This window comes from Drosophila kikkawai, chromosome 3L (assembly GCF_030179895.1).
Source record: "Drosophila kikkawai strain 14028-0561.14 chromosome 3L, DkikHiC1v2, whole genome shotgun sequence".
In the NCBI taxonomy this organism is placed as follows: domain Eukaryota; kingdom Metazoa; phylum Arthropoda; class Insecta; order Diptera; family Drosophilidae; genus Drosophila; species Drosophila kikkawai.
In genome coordinates this window covers 35,588,777-35,607,924 of record NC_091730.1, presented here as the reverse complement: position 1 = coordinate 35,607,924, position 19,148 = coordinate 35,588,777, and the positions used below count along the sequence as shown (strand labels likewise).

The window sequence follows — 19,148 nt, the reverse complement described above, 5'->3', positions numbered from 1 at the left end:
GCTCTTAGGGCTCGAGAGTACGAGGTGAATTTTAGACATTGATCCTCGTCGTCCGACTGAGTACAGCAATGAACTAGGACTCGCGATTCTGGGGGAGAACATTCTGGTTTGCACGAGATTGGCCATTTTTCCTTTGGTAAGGATAGCCATTGTGGACCATTCCACCAAAGTGTGGATTCTTTTAGCTCATTTGTTGAGTATCCTCGCGTTACCAGATCTGCAGGGTAGTCCTTTGACCTGACATGACTCCAGGTCGCATTGGGACTTTCTGCGTGAATGCTTGCTGTGCGGTTTGCGACATATGTTTTCCACGTATGAGGAGGTTTTTCTAACCAGGCAAGAACTATTTCAGAGTCACACCATAACAGAGGACTCAGTTTTTCAAGATGTGTCTCATGGAGCGCGTGTTTTGTTAATTTAGCGAGCAGTTCTGCGCCGCATAGTTCGAGGCGTCACAATTAACTCCAAAAGTGACGGTTTTGAGCTCGAAATCTTTCAAAAAGGCACTGCCCTCTGGTTGAAAAATAATGCGTTGAAAGGGTCTATCGTCGGGGTGTACAAGAATTTGGCGGTACATCTTCTCAATGTCCCCGTTGAACACATACTTGTATAATCGCCAATTGAGTAGGATTCCAAGTAAATCGGCCTGTAGAGTAGGGCCTTTGTGTAAAACATCGTTAAGCGATCTGCCCGAAGATGTGGGTCTGGATGCGTTAAATACGACTCTAAGCTTTGTTGTCGTGCTAGAGGGTTTTACTACTCCATGGTGTGGCATATAGTATGAAAAATATTGATTCTTCCGGACAATTTCGAAGGGCTGAGTCTCTGTCATGTGACCAAGAGTAATATATTCTGACAGTACTTTATTATATTGCGATTTAAGAGACTCATTTTTGGATAGAGTGTTTTGCATGCGATGACATTGAGACCTAGCAATGACTCTAGAGCAGCCCAAGTGTTGTGAGGTTGGAAACTCGGATTTAAAGGGGAGACGGACCATATAGCGTCCATCAGGCAGTCGTTGGGTCGTCTCGGCGAATAATTTTTCGCAAATTTGGTCCGAGTGAGAAGTTTGTTTTGGGACGGATATCTCTTCCACTTCCCAAAATTTTTGAAGGAGATTGCCTAGGTTGTCGGAATAATCCTCTACGCAAGTGGAAAATGTGCAAACGTTGGATGTGGTAGCCTCGCTTAAAGAGCCACTTACGATCCATCGGAATATGGTGCACTGAGCGAGTAGGTTTTGAGAGAGAGGAGTTCGAATGCCCTCTAGAAAGATTTTAGGGGCAATATCACTCCCAATTATGAGATCAATCTCAGCAGCGGTTGAGAAATTTGGGTCAGCTAAGTCGAGATTAATGAGACAGCTATCTGCGGGAGTACTTTTTGCCGGGATCAAATTTGTGAGCTTCTCGAGTACAATCGCATCTACTGCAATTTCTTTAGTTCTGAGGTTGTCTGTGAGTACCAGATGGCATATCTTAGAGGACGAGTTAACAAGTTTGCCTCCCATTCCGGAGATGCTTGTGTAGTGTTTAAGAGTGCGCAGCTTAAGTCTGCGTTGTGACTTTTCTGTGATAAAGGTGCCCTGGGACCCTTGATCGATCAGGGCTCGGAAGCAGAATAGTTCTCCTTTATGAAGCACACGGACTAACGCCGTTGGGAGAATGATATTCCGATTTTGAGTGGAATGATGTGCTACAACATTGGATGGTTGAGCTAATTCTGGGCTTTGCCTTGGTCTCGGTGGAAAATGCAATAAGGAGTGGTGGTTTTTGTGGCAAGTATTACAACTTTTCCCACTTTTACATTCCTTTGCAGTATGACTATATGAGTCGAGAAGTGCACTGGCTTCTCCTGGTGTTTCTGGGCAAACCAAAGTCGCTTTTCGATGTTTACTTTCGGGAGCAAAAATTTTTGGGATGTGTACTCGGTCCGTTTTAGCAGCTTTCGGACGGTTTCGTGAGAAACATTTAGATTACTTGTGTCCTTAATATCGCTTGCTATGGATCTGAGCGAAACATGAGGTATTTTGGCCAGTTCCCTTAGCAATTTTTGCTCATCTCTCTCTGGAATTTTGCTAGACCGTCCTGTTCCAGGCTTGGGACCCAGTCGATTCTCCTTGTTTGGTCTATTTGGGATGCTGTATATTGTCTGCCGTAATACGGAGAACATTTCAGACAGTTCCTGGACGTTTTTTCCCGATCTGGTGGTTATAATAAACCAGTTGTGCAACATCGTGCGAAGTTCTCTTTCCAGGCATTTTTGTTTAATCTTGATAGAACTTGTCGCGCCGAAATTGATTGACAAATGATAAGGAATGCAAAGGCTAAGAGGAGAAAAAAAAACCAAAGCTCAATCCCAATGGGAGCTGTCCTAAAACTGTTTTGCCGCTGATGTCAAAACACTTTCTTGACAGTATGAAATCTGAATGTTATTTGTTTTTATTTTTTTTAAGACAGTTACCAAATGAAATGTTGTTATTTTTTTACTTTTTTTTTATACTTTTAAGCGTACTCATTACGCGCTCGACTTGACCGTTGGCTCGGCTGGCATCAGTGGCAATCAAATGAAGGTAAATTTTCTGGGAAGAGCAAAACTCGCGGAATCCAAAGATCTACCGTGGTCGGCAATCACACGCATTGGCAAACCAAACAACGAAACAACAGATTTCATGGCTCTCACACAGTTTTCCGTGTCTAAGCTTAAAGTGTGATGCAGATATGTAAACTTAGTAAAAGCATCTATGATAACTATGATGTACTCCTTTTGGTCATTCTTGCCACTCAATTTCCCTGTAATATCAATATCAGTATGCCAGGGTATACCTACTTTCGGAATCGGATGGAGTTCTGCCTGTACTTTACCTTTAGAGACTTTGGATATTTTGCATGTAATACAATTTTCTACGAATCGCCTAACGTACTTAGACATATTGGCAAACCAATAGTGCGCATATACTTCATCTAATGTCTTCTCCCAACCCAAGTGCATTATAGCTTCGTATACGTGGTTTATTACAGCCCATTTGTAAGCTCTGGGTATTACGGGCAGACAACGTGTCCTTCCGTTGCGTTGAATTTTTCTATGTAACAAACCTTTTCGCAGCTCATAAGTTTTTAGTAAATCTTCCTCCAATTCGTCATTACGCAACTTCTCGATTATTTCCGAAACTTCTGGATCTTGCTGCTGTTCGGCGAGTAACCAGTTGTCGGAGACCTCAGTTAAATTTATGCGCTTCTCGACTACCTTTTCTAACTTTGTATCTTTTTCAGGGGGTAGAGGATTACGAGACAGAAAATCGGCATGAGCCATTCGCTCCCCTTTTCTATACTCAATGCGAAACTGAAAGGCCTGTAAATACCCCCACCACCGGTGTACTCTCGGTGTTAATGTTGCCTTAGAACGACTCGCCCTCAATGAATCGCAGTCAGTAAAAATCACAAATTCGAGTCCCTGCAAATAATGTCTAAAGTGTTTAACAGCATTCACCACTGCAAGAGTTTCTAACTCGTATGAATGGTATTTGGACTCCACTGTAGTTGTGCATTTACTATAATACTCGATCACATACAGTTTTTTATCAATTCTGTGCAACAAAATGGCACCATAGCCAATCATACTCGCATCTGTATGCAACTCAACAAGGTGTTTAGGATCGAAGATTGTTAACACTGGAGAACTAGTTAAAATTTGTATTATTTTCTGTCTTAGTTGTTCATGTTCGTTTTTCCAGGCAAGTTCCTTGGATTTTTGAGAAATTAGTAAAAGTAATGGTTTTAAAAGCTCTGAAAATTTTGGCACAAATTGCCGAAAATAGGATGCCAATCCAATAAACTGCCAAAGCTGAGATACCGTCTGTGGGGGTGGTAGTTCCACAAGAGCTTTTATTTTGCGACTATTTGGTCGGATTTCTCCTGCACTAACTTCATAGCCTAAGTAATTTATTTCTTGAGTAAGGAATGTACACTTGTTTATATTAAAGGAGAAACCAGCTTCCATTAAGATTTGAAGGACTTGATCTAGTCTTTCAATTGCCTGATCTTTCGTTTCTGCTACTATCAAACGTCATCAATGTAAACAATAACAAAGGTATGAGCTAAAGGTCCCAAAGCATTAATGATTGCGCGTTGAAACACCGATGGCGCGTCCTTTAACCCAAATGCCATTGCTAGAAATTCAAACTGTCCCTCGGGAGTTACAAATGCCGTACGTTCGATAGAGTCCGGGTGAATGGGAATTTGATAAAAGCCACTAGCCATATCTAAGCAAGAAAAGAACCTAGCTCCTCTCATACGAGCAATTTGGTCAGCTATAAGTGGCAAAGGATATTTATCTGCCACTGTATTTGCGTTTAGTTCTCTGTAGTCTACGTATAACCGATATGTTCCATTCTTCTTCTTGACCAGCATCATCGGACATCGGGGATCTACTAGGGCGTATAACATTTGCGGACACCAATTCGCTAATCATTCGCCTAACATTAGCCTTTTCTTCTTCACTAAGTCTATAGGGACGACGCTGAACAGTTTTATGTGGATCAATAGGTCGTATGCTGAGCAGCCCTGTTGTTACTAGTGTGTGTGGGATGCCCTCTATAAATGACTTTGAGTATTTTTCTAATATTTCACTTAATTTTACTTTATCAAACTCATTTAGATCTTTATTCAAATTAAAACGTTTTTCCAGTTTGGATTCGCATGATAGGGCTTGTACCATTTTGGGACTATAAATAACAAATTTATTTGCTTTGATTACAACTCCAAATCCTTGACTTAAAATATCTCGACCAATAAGAATATCAAAATTCATAAATGTATCCATAATAACGTGAAACAATATTTCAAGAAAATGTTCGTTTATAATAACAATGCAAATTATCTGTACGGTGCTCCACACCGGTTCGTTTCCGATTCCCCTCAAAACCACTGTGCTAGACTGACGCTTCCCTTGTAGCTTCGCTGCTACACTTTCCTTTACGAGAGAACACTCAGCGCCTGAATCAAACCAAATGGAATAGACTCACCAAACTGTTTCAAAATTCCCTTTGGTTCTATGGCCACCAAATTAACTCGTTTGTTAATCTCGACTTCCTTGAGATTATGGCGATTCCTTGGGCACTCCGAAGCATAATGCCCAAGCTCCCCACATTTGTAGCATGTCCTGTTGTTGATTGCGCGTTGTTGTTGTTGTCGTGAAGTAGATGTGGTTCGCTGTCTTACGTCCGTTCGCCTTTTGTGGCAGTCCGCAATCTTATGGCCAAGACGTCCACAGTGATGACACTTCACTAGAGATGGCAGCTTCATTTTCTTCCTTTCGACTTCGTTTCCAAAGGATTCGTTACGTTTCGAATACGCATGCTGTTGCTGCAGGTCATTACGGTTTTTTACAGCGCCCGTAAGCATTGACTTTAAAAGCCGAGCATCCAAGTTGGAAAGGTGCGTCAAAACGATGGATACGATGAGTTCTTCCAATTCAATTGATTTGAACTTGGACGACGTCACCAGGCGGCTGCCATATACGGGTAAATTCTCTCCTGGATTTGGACGCCCATTAAAGATGTTCATCAAAGTCGCTGCCGGAGTTTCGACGCCGACAAATCGTTGTACAAACAATTCCTGGAGTTGCGGCCAGGTCATGCCGCTAAAGCAGATTTGCGCCAACCACTGAGAAGCACTTTCTTGCATAGCTTTGCTGAGAGCCATAACAAGTGAAATCCCTTGAAGCATGTTTTCATCAAAAATTAATGTAACTGTATTACACCACGCACTTGCATCAGCGCCCGCACTATCAGGGTCAAATTTCGGCAATGTTATGGAATTTGATTTCACTAATGGCACTCGCGGTGTATTGATTGATTTCACAAGGTCCAACAAGGCACGATTTTGCGCTTCTAACGCAGCAATAGCACTTTCACTGTCCAGTGGCAGGGCGCATCCCACTTCTGATAACGGAGAAGGAGTATTTTCTGGTTCTGCCATACCGATAGCACAGTCAGTCCCGATCGCGCCAAGAGCCAAATTCAAAAGTGTCCTCACTCCACAATACCACGGCTTTTATACTCTTGCCACTGTTCGATTCTCTGTCCCTTTCTCTCTTGGGCGACCGGGCCTCACTCAACGGCAACGCCACTCTTTAAGAGAGCTGGCAATGCCGTCGCGCTACGAATACAGCAGCAAGGAATACCTGGAATCCATTTCTTACCAGGAACCAATGTCACAGCTGCGTATATTCAGCGAACACCAAAAGTGAGCGCCAAATATCGTTAGCGTTCATGGAATTTAAACTCTTCTAAGAACTGCGACATGTTTATTTATTTGTGCGTTGTACGTCACAACTTTCACATTTTTGGCTTGTATTTTGCTCAGTATATGAGCTAGTACATCTTCCGATGCGAGGTCAGGGGCAAGCCGAGAAACAAATATTGTTTTTAATGGTGGAATAGCGGTGAGGGTTTTTGGTAACGCAGCATTATCGACTTCAGGTAGTGGTCCAGCCTGTTTTTTGCTTTATGGTGTAAGGAAGTTCGACGGCTGGGGTAAGCCTCAGTCACGTCCAAGGTCCTCTTTAACAGAAAAATTTGTAAAGATGTGGGACAAAGTGTTTTGACGGACGGCAAACTGACATGAGATGGTAATGGTCAGTTACCGGGATACGCAGCCAGAAAATGGCTGATTCGGTCTCTGCAATAGAGCGAAATAGTCGTCGGAGCGCGTTTTGGGTCGGGCCCATAGCAATCGCTAGAAGGAGACCGAAAGGGGGGTCGATTTTGGGGACCACCGTTTCCTAGGGCAGAGTTTATGGCCTAAGATCTAGGCATTTTGGGCGAATATTCTACGAAATTCATGGCCAGCGTGCCGGTGGGTCGCTCCCTCGCGAGCTGGACTGGATCGGAGTCGAAGATTTTACTTGAGAAAGCTTTGCTGGAATTTATTTAATTTTTCTAAATTTTAAATTTCTCTGCATTTTATTTTTCCCCACTGAGGACAGCATACGGCCTCTCGGAAGTGGCGATCAGTGATTAACTCCTCCGCGAGAGCACAAAAATATATATATTAAATAAGATTTTTTTTTTACTTATATCTCATTATTAAATTTCGGAGTAAAATTTCTCCCAGTGTAGGCGAAACTCAGCCTTTCCCGCGAGCACCAAAGAAGAAAATTTATATTTATGAGAGCTTTCTTGAATTTATTTAATTTCTCCTCACTTTGAATTTATCTGCGTTTATTTTTCTCAGTGTGGGCCGTGGTTAGATAATCCGCGAGAGCAGGAATATATTTTGAATAAAATTTACTTAGGTCTCATTATAAGAGTTCGGAGAAATTTCTCCCAGTGTAGGCCATCCCCCGCAAGCACCAAAGAAAAATTATAAATACATCCGAGTTTATGTTTAATTAGTTTTTCAGTTTCATTATTTATTTATTTTTACTTGAGTTGTATTTTCTTCAAAATGTTTATTTTTCAGTTTTCATTGGGTTTTATTTTTATTTAAGGGGTTATATACAGTTGTGATAGTCCAAAAAATCGATTTTTTTTTTATTGCATATTCTTAAAGTATATACTATTGAGAATACTCTCACAAAAATGCATAACGATCGGAGCATTAGAACCGAAGTTGTAGCTATTTATAGCACACGACCTGCACGTCGGCCGGAACAAACTTGAAACTTTAAACGCGATTATCTCAGAATCGTTTTTTTTCGAAGTTACCTTTCCCGTGGACACGATTACTAAAAAACTATTAATCCGATCGACACCAAATTTTGACCACTTATTTATTATCTCAAAAACTAGTCCGTGAACGAAGGATTTTCAATTTTTTTGAAAACTTCCTTTTTTAGAGCATAAAAACCGAAAATTTTACCCTTTAAAAAGAACATTTTTTGTTAAAATCGTCGCCATTTTTTTTTAAATCAAAATTTTTACAAATCCTTCGTTCACGGACTAGACAATTCAATATACTAACGAACTTTTTTTGAATTTTTGATTTCTGATGAACCGTTCTCGGGATATGATGTCCACCGCAAGTCACTATCGGAAAAAGAGGGTATTTGAATTCGGCCATAACTTTTTTATTAGTTAATATTTTTTTATAAAAAAAATTTTAATAATTACCCAGAAAGATGTACTAAACAACGCCGGTAAAACATTTTTAATAAATATTCTTTATGGTGTCAAAAAAAAATCGACAAAACTTCATATTTTTGCTCGGTACAACTGTATATAACCCCTTAAATCAAGTTGTATTTTTCCCAAAATTTCTCTCTTTTAGTTTTCGTTTTGGTTTTATTTGAATAATAAAGTTTGCAGGGATTTTTAACAAAAAAAATAAGGTTAGATGTCGGGGCATTATTTCTAGCCTACTCTAGCGAAAACCGCATCCTGGCCATCGAGAAATTTCTATTTACACCGGTACCCGCTGGCCAAAATGCGATCCTCCTATACACTCACCCGTCTCCGTTTTTCCGCACACACACACGTGCCTGCCGGTGGCTGCTGCTTCCGCCACGTCCTCGCCGTCCGCTTCCAAAAGAATTTGCCTCCTTGGCCGTCGAGAAAAATCAAACTCCGCTGCACTTCACTGGCTGCCTCACGATCGTTGGGGCACTTGGTATAAATTGTCACTGTCAATAGGCACTTTTTCTGCACTCGTTGGTCGCAAGAAAAAAAAATATAACTCCGTCGCTTGGAAAAAACACTCCCGTTTTGGCTTCGCTGTGAAAAGAACTCCGTCGTCCGCTCGCACGTCTCTTCGATTTCGTCGCCTCCGCAAAAGTAAATCAGACCACGCGGCTTTGCCAAATTTTCGGCCGCGCCGGTAACTTTCCGTTGCTCATTGCATTGCGGTGCATCAGCTTCCCTCTCGCTCTCTCCTGTTGGCGCGTGCCAATTTTCGGGGGTTGCTTTGCGCTCGATCGTATGCTCGCTCTCTGTTGCTCTCATACGGCGCTAACTCCGTGGCCACTGATTCGTGGTGAATAGCTCTCTCTGCTCTCCGCGTGTAGATGTGTGTGTGTGTGTGTGCGGGGTCTAGAGATGTGAGAACGGGGAACCAAAGATAACTACAAACTCTTTTCTATGCTTAACTTTTGTACAGCTTATAAACGACTATATTATTATATTTAAATATACGTTGCCCATTTTATAAAGAATGTATACGAAAATGATTATATCTACAATGAATTATTTATACAAAGCTTAAGGTTACAAAAGGAGAAGTGAATAAAGTATTTTACAAGAAATTATTTAAATATTGACAAAGAGAATAATTGGGCGTTCGCCGGTTTGTTTTTGTTGTTTTCGCTGCTCGCTGCGGCGGCTCTCCATGAGCGTTGGCGGCGGTTGTTTTGCCGTCGGCTGCTGTTGTTGTTGCTGCCGGCTCCTGATCGCCGTTGTTGTTGGCTTGGTGAGCTGTTGATACGCGCTGCCGCTGTTGATGACGTAGCTGCGGTTGTTTTTGCTGGCTACGGGCGCGAAGTATTGTTTTCGCTGGTCGCGCTGGCCGTTGCCATTGCCGCTGCTGTTGGCCGCTGTTCTGGCCGTTTTGTTGTGGCCGGCGTTGATGACGTCGACGGCCGGTGTTGTGGCCGTTTTGTCGATGACGTCGACGTTGGTGACGTGGCGGCCGTCGTTGTTGTTGACGGCGAGAGCGCGCTGTTGTTGTGGCCGCTGCTCGGGCCGGTGTTGAGGCCGCTGGCCGCTGTTTTCTGACGTCGCTGTTGATGACGTGGCCGTTGTTCTGGCTGATGTTGTTGCCGTCGGCTGCTGGCGCGGGTGGCCGGTGTTAAGGCTGATGTTGGTGCCGCCGCCAGTATTGGTGGGGAGTCAGACGACTCCTCACAATGGGATAGCTGAGATTTTTTTTTAAGTCTGCGGTGTCACAGATTGAGACACCACAGCGGACTCAACTGATAATACTGGGGGATCTGCTGCCATTACTGCCCCGGCTCCTTCGAATGCCGAATCTTTAGCCGTTCCCGATCTCAACACCATTGGAGTTGGTGTCGGTGTCGGGGGCTTTGCCGAGGGAGTGTGCCAAATCTTTGGTTGCTGGGGTTCGCCCAGTTGCAGCCGATCATCAGCCGATTTTTTGCGCTTTGGCGACTCGCTTAACAGCTTCATTCCGTTAAAAAAAAAATCAAGTGGTTAATAAAAATATAAATATTAATTAAACACTGAAAGCCACATGCACATGCACTCGCGTAGCAAAACGGCAAAGTTATGATTTGTATTTTAGCAAATTAAAATCTGGACCCCGGTGGTTTTAAATGCAAAACAACACAAAAGTTCGGAGCGCAAAACAAAAACACGACCGTTCGCTACGAAAGTTCAAAGACGTATATGCTTACTAAACGATGGACGAAGATGCTCATTGAGCAAGGCAGGCCGTGAGTCATATATTGACCTGACCTTCGCCAGTCCGGAGCTCACCAGGAACAGCTACTGGGAAGTCACCCAGCTGATCACCTATAGCGAACATGCTGCAATCGTCTTCCATACGAGGAAACTGCCTACAGGGCACACACCCTAAACTCTGAGGTGCTCCTAAGCTGCATAGATGCCTATACCATCACAGGCGAGGCAAACACCTGCGCGGATTCGATATCCGCCAGGATCAAGGTAGCCTGCGACGCGGCAATGGAGAAATACACTAACAGGTTGGCTGATAAGTCCCCGGTCTGACACATAGATGACGTCGCTAGTATTGAATGCATATTATTTTTATATAGTACTAACCTTTAAATGATTCGTCTCAAAATTTGACGTCTGTCAGTCAATTAGTTTGTGAGATAGAGCGTCTTTTGTGAAGCAACTTTTGTTATTGTGAAAAAATTTGAAAAAAAGGAATTTCGTGTTTTGATAAAATACTGTTTTCTGAAGGGAAAAAATACAGTGGAAGCGAAAACTTGGCTTGATAATAAGTTTCCGGAGTCTGCCGTAGGGAAATCAACAATAATTGATTGGTATGCAAAATTCAATCGTGGTGAAATGAGCACGGAGGACGGTGAACGCAGTGGACGCCCGAAAGAGGTGGTTACCGTCGAAAACATCAAAAAAATCCACAAAATGATTTTGAATGACCGTAAAATAAAGTTGATCGAGATAGCATAGGCCTTAAAGTATCAAAGGAACGTGTTGGTCATATCATTCATCAACATTTGGATATGCGGAAGCTCTGTGCAAAATGGGTGCCGCGCGAGCTCACATTTGACCAAAAACAACCGTGCCACAAGTCATTGAGAACGATGGCAAAAAATCATGAATTGGGCTTCGAATTGCTTCCACACCCACCGTATTCTCCAGTTCTGGCCCCCAGCGACTTTTTCTTTTTCTCAGACCTCAAAAGGATGCCCGCAGGGAAAAAATTTGGCTGCAATGAAGAGGTGATCGCCGAAACTGAGGCCTATTTTGAGGCAAAACCGAAGGAGTACTACCAAAATGGTATCAAAAAATTGGAAGGTCTTTATAATCGTTGTATCGCTCTTGAAGGGAACTATGTTAAATAATAATAACGAATTTTGACAAAAAAATGTGTTTTTCTTTGTTAGACCGGGGACTTATCAGCCAACCTGTTAAGGGAGGAGGAAGGCGACCAGTCCCCTGGTGGAACCAGGAAATAGCCTCAGCCAGAAGCAAATGTCTCGCTGCAAGGCGGAGATGCCAAAGAAGCTGCGGACGCACCACGCAAGAGCTGTACGAGTCCCGATACAGGGAGAGGAAAAAGGCCCTCAAGGTGGCGATCAGGACAAGCAAACACAAGTGCTTCCAGGAGCTTTGCGATGCGGCTGACCAAGAACCGTTTGGCTCAGCCTACAAAATGGTTACAGGTAAGATGACCAGACAGCCGACAACCTCCCAGCAGCATCAGGGAACAATAGTCGACGTGCTGTTCCAGCCACAGCCTCTCCTAAAACTACCCAGCGTGATTGCGGGCGAACCGATCCACACCTGCGAAGAGGAAGTCCTTTGCGCGCTGACAAGCTGCATCACTGAGCAAACCTTTCCAAGAGCTTGGAAGCAGCATCCCGAAGCCTGGCAAGCTGAACGATGACCCGTCCTCATTTCGGCCCCTATGCATGCTGAATACGATTGGCAAAATATTCGAATGCATTGTAGGCAATAAAGTAGATAGGGAAATCGAGGAGCGCGAAACCCCTATCAACCCACCAGTACGGTTTCCGCAAGAAGCGAAGCACTATTGATGCGATCCGCGAGGTAACACAGCTTGCAGAGAATGCCATCAAAGGCGAAAGATGGCGGTGAGGCTCCAAGAAGTACTGCTTCGTATGCACCTTGGACGTCAAAAACGCATTCAACTCTGCAAAATCCTGCAAGCACTCCAGCGTGGCAGCATATCTGGCTATCTTATCCAGCTGATTGCCGATTACTTTAAGGACTGCGTCCTGCTGTACAGCTCCGACGCCGGAAACCAGAGACACCACGTGATAGGAGGCGTACCCCAAGGCTCAGTCCTTGAGCCACTTTTTTGGAACGTCATGTACGACGATATACTGAGGCTGCCACTACCTGAAGGCTGCTCCGTAATTGGCTTTGCAGACGACATCGCGCTTGTCACGGTGGAGAAACACCTATCCGACGTCTTTACTAAATGTAGCCATGCGATAGACACTCTGATGTCGTGGCTAGCAGACAACGGTCTCTCCCTCGCCGAGCAGAAAACGGAGGCCGTACTGATAAGTAGTCGGAAGGTTGTTGAGAAGGTGATCTTCCGGGTCGGCTCGACCACTATCGAGTCCAGCCCGACGGTTAAGTACCTTGGTGTCCCAATCGACCATAGGCTGAATTACAAGTCACCTGGAGTACGCAGCGGCCAAGGCTTCCAAGGCCACTGCCGCCATTTCGAGGATGATGGCCAACACGCGCGGTCCTAGGCAGCACGTCAACCTTACTCTACGCCACACCGATATGGGCGTCACGGGCAAGTAGACTTCTACACAACGCAGTTGACTACGGGCCACGGATGCTTCAAGGCCTATCTACACCGATTTAAGCACGAGACCGACCCATCCTGCGACTACTGCGGCAGTGCATCCGTTGAGGATGCAGAACACGCCTTCTTTGAGTGTCCGCTTTCCGCCTGCTTTTCTGGAAAGAGCGGCAGCAGAGGCAACAACCAACCTTCGCCTTACACCCGAGACCATAATCGGGTGTATGCTGGAGACCCCATCCAACTGGGATGCGGTTACGGCAGCAACCGTCATGAGGGAGCGAAGGCGCCGGGAGCAGACCCGACGCACTGATGGTTTCAGATGAGCGGCAATCTGAACGCCAGCCACTCAGCGAAGTATAGCTTCGCGGCAGTCCCGCGGGAGTGGACTCTTCTCTTCCTTCAAACCTCCATTATTGTAAATTTTTACATTTTTAAATAAAAAACAAAATTTAAAAAAAACCACACACACACACACCCACCACACGGAAGATGGGCGGAGCCCTGGGTCAGGTTCTCCGCCGCCTCCCAAGAGGACGCGGGATCCTGCGAGCCCGACCAGTTCGCAAAGATTCACGCCGGCCAAAAAGAGTAAGGCATCTGAGGAGGCAGCTAGCCTGCAGGATCTCCAGGAGCTGGGGAAACTGCTGCAGGAAGTTTCCACTAAAATGATGGACAATACGACGCGCCACATCACCGTCTCTACGATGGAGCTCGAAATATGTGGTTGACAAATCTGATAAATGCAGCCGGCGAATTCTTAAAACCGAATGGAGTTCTGTTAAATTCATAGAGTCCTTCTTTTGTTACAAACGCAGTTAGCGGCTTGCTAGCCTCTTCCACAGCCACGTGCAAAAACCCATTCTTCAGATCCAGCGTTGAAAAAAATGCGGCCTCTTGTAGCTTTTCCAATACTTCCTCCATAATATGTACAGGAAAACGATCCGCCAATACCATGCTGTTAAGTTTCCTGTAGTCAATGCAGACTCGAAGGGTATCGTCGTTCTTCTTGACTACCACCACTCTGCTGGCTACGTTTGATGCTGACTTTCGTACTATCCCTTGGGCCAACCATTCATCGACTTGTTTCTTGACCGCCTCTGCTTCGTTCGCACCCAGACGAGATGGTGACTGGTGAAATGGTTTTATTACGCCATCCGGGGTTATCTTCAGTTTGATTGGACACTGCTTTCAAGGTTTTAATGGCATCCGCTTGACTTCTTCGATGAGTTTTGTCACAGCTTCTTCATGCTGGCTGGAAACAGTAAACAAATTAGATGCTTCTACAATATTGTAAACATCGGAGCCAAACCCATCTGCCTCTTTTTGATCAGGTCTCAAACCTGTCAACTTAAAGCCATTGCCGTCGCAGCAAAATTTAAACTTTTTAGTAAAGTCATGTCCTAGCAGAGCTCCACAATCCATCACGTCATCGGGCACAACCAAAAACTTTTGTTGTGTGAGTAACTGGTCTGCAACAACGTCAGCGGTAAAAAACCCAATCGGCTTGGTTTTCTTCTGGCCCAGACCACTTAACAAAGACGCACTTTTATAAAACTCAATGTTTTCAATTTTTTCAGCAATATTCTTGGTGACAAGCGATACGTCCGATCCTGTATCGATCAAGCAATCAATTTCGACTCCATTTACAGAGATCAACTTAAAACGACTTTGGTTGACAACCTTGCGAACACTTGGCTCTACAATCGGACAATTTTTGGCAATATGACCGTTTTCATTGCATTTGAAGCACTTCGTTTTAGACGGGCAATCTTTGATTTTATGCTCTGCTGAACCACACTTGAAACAAAATTCCTTTCTCTTCTGTTGTTCGAAAGGTGATGCACTCCGCTTGCTCCATGAATTGCGCGGCTTATCGTCTAGCTGCATTATAATATCATACTGCTCTCTGAGAGATTTGTACGTCTTGCATGAATAAAGTATAGCCTTATACTCGTTCTTTACATCAACAAGCCCGTTGACAATGTACTGTAGCACCGCTGCTTCCTCCACATTTCCTGCCACTGCCATCTGACGTAAGTCCAATATGTACTCATGGAATGTCTCGCTCTTCCTTTTCTTCCTGCTTTGCAACTGGCGATGCACGTCGGCACTGTTGGTGCTGCAAGCGAACTCGTCAATCAGTACTCTCTTTAGCTCTTGATAATCGCTCACACACACAGACTGCAAAAACAATTTGGCCGCGCCCGTCATCTTGCCTCTGGCTTGTACATACATTTGTTTCAGGGTGAGATCGTATGCATCTGCATTTTTTTCAAATGTATCAAACCACTGCTGCACTAATTGACCGTCGAAATCATTGACCACTTTTTCAAAATTATCAATTTGAGGCTTAGCGCGAATATTCTGTTGTTTGTCAACTTGAATTTTTAATGACAGCAACTGCAATATGTTGTCGATTTTATTCTGCATGTCTGAAACTTCCAATTCGTTCTTTTCTTCTTTTTCTACCACTGCACATTGGGATGAAATGCCTTTATTTTGGCCAAAACCTAAAAAATTCGTGTTAATATATCAACATTGTTACAATTATTTTAAGCTAAGAAATGTCCCTAGACATCAAAAATATTTAATTGGTCTTCCACCAGCCCTTGAAAGTCAACTGTTCTTGCCACGTAGTGCGTGCAAGTTTGCTGATTAGACAAGTTTCTTAACTTTGACGTTCTCGTATTTTTAAACAGTTTGACCAATTAAAATACCTTAAAATGGAAAATGTTTCACATTGTATGTAGAAAATATCTGTATAAGTGTTTAATTATTTGTGCTTTTGTTTTGTCATGCTTTTAATGAAATACGTAAACACTAGTTTTGTTGATTCTAACCTTAAAATATTTGTGTTTCGTGGAGCATATCTAGCAAGATACAACAGGATTCAAATAACAGCTTATGTGGTAGTATGTCTTATTATGTGTATATTCAGATAGCAAATAAATAATTTGCGGGAACTTGCGGGGGGGTTTGATATTTCAACAGATGCGAGCCAGGTTGGAATTCGTCGAGGTGACTTACAGGAAGTTTGGCTATATAATAATCGCAATGTCATCGCTACTTTTTGATTTGCATGCGAGGAAAAATAGCCGAGTGAACAATTTAACTGACGTATTTCATCGAGCTTTGGATTCTTCTGATCCTTACTTATCAAGCATCGCTCAAAAAAAGAGTTCAAAATCACACTCATTGCCAAGTGAAGTTATTGCACTTTTAGCTTCTCCAAATCCAGAAGATGCAGCCCAAGTATATAATATTAAAGACAACCTTACAAGTATACCATATTTAGATTTTGATTTAGAAGAAGAACGTTTATATTAATACAAGTTTATGTACTTATTTTTAAGTTTTCGTTTATCAAATTAAGTTATAATATGCAAAAATATTAAAATAAAAAATTTTCTAAAAATTATAGATAAAAAAATGCAACAAAAAAAAAAAAATATAACAACATTAATATGAATTTTATATGAATATACTGCATTTCTATTATGTGGGCGGCAGGGAAGGAAAGGTGGCAGTGTAAAAAAAAAAAAACCGAAATTCACAAATAATATAAGCAGCAAATTCTCCAAGTTTCAACTTTCTAGCTTTAAAATTACGGTTGTGGCCAAAATAAAGGCATTTCATCCCAATGTGCACTGTATTGTTCTGTTCATCTTCGACGTCTTCCAATTCCTGTACTCCTTTTCTATTTCTTGCCGGTGTTCGACGCGTCATTTTGGGACAGTTCTGTGTCTATATCCGCGTCCAACTACCGAATACCGAGTTTAACTGCGCAGTTTCTTTGTTTTTGTTCGATCGTGTCTCTTCACAAATCCCTTAATGCGCAGTTTCTTTATTCTTGTTCAATCTTGTCTGTTCACTTATAACTTTAATGCGCAGTTTCTTTCTGTTAAATGAATTTCACAACTTCTGTTCTTCTTTATTTAAGACATTCACTCAATTATTTTAACTCTGTTCATTACGTTTTCCGACACTTAATTGGTTATCTCAGACCCGGCACGAGCCCCCAAATGTAGAGTTTGTATTATATAGTTTATTTAGATATATTAAGTAAGGCTGAGATGGATTACAAATAGTGGGGAATAACATAAACTTTTAACAACTTTCTTTGATTTAACAACTGTAGGCGACTTTAGCAACTTTGACAACTGATATTTAACTTCATACGACTTTAGTAGCTTTCTTAACAATTTAATGAAATAACTCCGGAAACACGACTGCTCCTTACGACTTCTCTCAGCGATTGACTCTCTTCTCCTCTTGTCACTCTGCAACTCTCCCTCTTGGACTCGCTGCTCTCATGATCGGCTGATTGCCATTCGCAACGACGCAAAATGTGTACTCGCTGCCAGACTGTACCTCAACACCTTACACTCGGCCCTCCTGCTCATCTTCTTCTGACCCAGATGAAGCCAACTCGTCGTCGTTATCGGCTATGTACCTCCATAGCTTTATGTTATCGCAGCTGGTACTTGTTAAGTTTCGAACGTCGTACCGGCCATTTCGCTTTATTTGGACGACTTCGTACGGACTAGCCAGCTTTTTTCCTGCGACAAATTGATCTTGATTGCGACGAGTTCACCCAACCTGCAGATATGGGCACGCTTGCGCTTTTTGTCGTAGTTTCGCTTATATACCTGCTGGGCCTCTTCGATGTTCTTTTTGGCTTCGTCTCGCATTTATTGTCGCTCAAGATTAAACTGAGAAACAAACTTTTCATTCAGAATCTCTTGTAGACGCCCTTCTGCCTGGCTGTACATTTTTGTGCCAAACAATAGCTCAAACGGCGACAGCTTTGTTGAGGAGTTAACATGTGAGTTAATTGCCTTTTGCACCTGAGGCACATATTTGAACCACTTGCTAGGTTCTTCTGCGGATATTTTGGCGATGACAGCAAGAATCGATCTGTTAATACGCTCGACTTGGCCGTTTCCACGAGCTACTCCTGTAGTAGAGCAAATGTGTTCCACTTTTTTGGTATTCAGCCACTCTTCAAACGTTTCCGATGTAAAGTCCGAACCACGATCGCTGACAACTCGCTTTGAAAATCCAAATACATTAGACCATTCATTGAATCTCCTGATGACCTCTTCCTGCCCTGTTGTTTTCGTCGGGTAGAGCCACACAAACTTGGCGAAGCCATCCACAATTGCCAATATATATTTGTACTGCTTCGATGTGGCGTCCATTGGTCCCAAGTGGTCGATGTGTACTGTGTGCAACGGCATATCTCCTTTGGCAATGCAGTGTAAGAGCCCTTCTTGCTTTCCCAGCTTCTTACTGTAAATAATGCATTTAATACAGTTGGTTATAAACTATGTTACCTTCCGCTCCAGGTGGGGGATCCAAAACTGCTGCTTTACGGAATGAACCGTTTTTTGAACTGCAAAGTGGCCGGCTTCGTGTGATTCTCGAATGACATCTCTATCCATTGATTTCGGCGCAACTATTAGATCGTTGTTGTTCATGCTGAACAAGGGCCAATATTGCCAGGGGAGCATCACTGGGGAAAATGTACCTGTCGCCATATTAGTTGTACTTCTCTTTTGACCACTCTGAAAATAAACTCCAAAGAAGACGGATCGTTTGTCCTCCTCATCATTATATCGAACTCTGCCAGCTTTTATTGCACCCCTGCACCTATTTCAAATCGATAAATATAATTTTTTCGATTAACTCTGTTTTCCTGCGCTTATCCAGCGTCCCTGTATTGATTTAAAATCGATAACATCCTTTTCGATTATTATTTGTTTATTTTCGCTTATCCAGCGTCCCTGCACTTATCCCAAATCGATAAATATACTTTTTTCGATTAACTCTGTTTTCCTGCGCTTATCCAGCGTCCCTGTATTGATTTAAAATCGATAACATCCTTTTCGAGTATTATTTGTTTATTTACGCTTATCCAGCGTCCCTGCACCTATTTCAAATCGATAAATATAATTTTTTCGATTAACTCTGTTTTCCTGCGCTTATCCAGCGTCCCTGTATTGATTTAAAATCGATAACATCCTTTCCGAGTATTATTTGTTTATTTACGCTTATTCAGCGCCCCTGCACCTATTTCAAATCGATAAATATAATTTTTTCGATTAACTCTGTTTTCCTGCGCTTATCCAGCGGCCCCAACAAGAGTTTAACATGGAAAACGGCGACAGTGAGGAACCAAAACCCCTTCTGACC

General features: G+C 43.0%; 1 protein-coding gene across 1 annotated transcript in view; it reads left to right on the top strand.

Moving 5' to 3' along the window:
- Nucleotides 1-19,148, top strand: part of LOC138928268 (piezo-type mechanosensitive ion channel component-like) — a 569,725-nt gene that overhangs the window by 64,973 nt on the left and 485,604 nt on the right. The window lies entirely within an intron of this gene.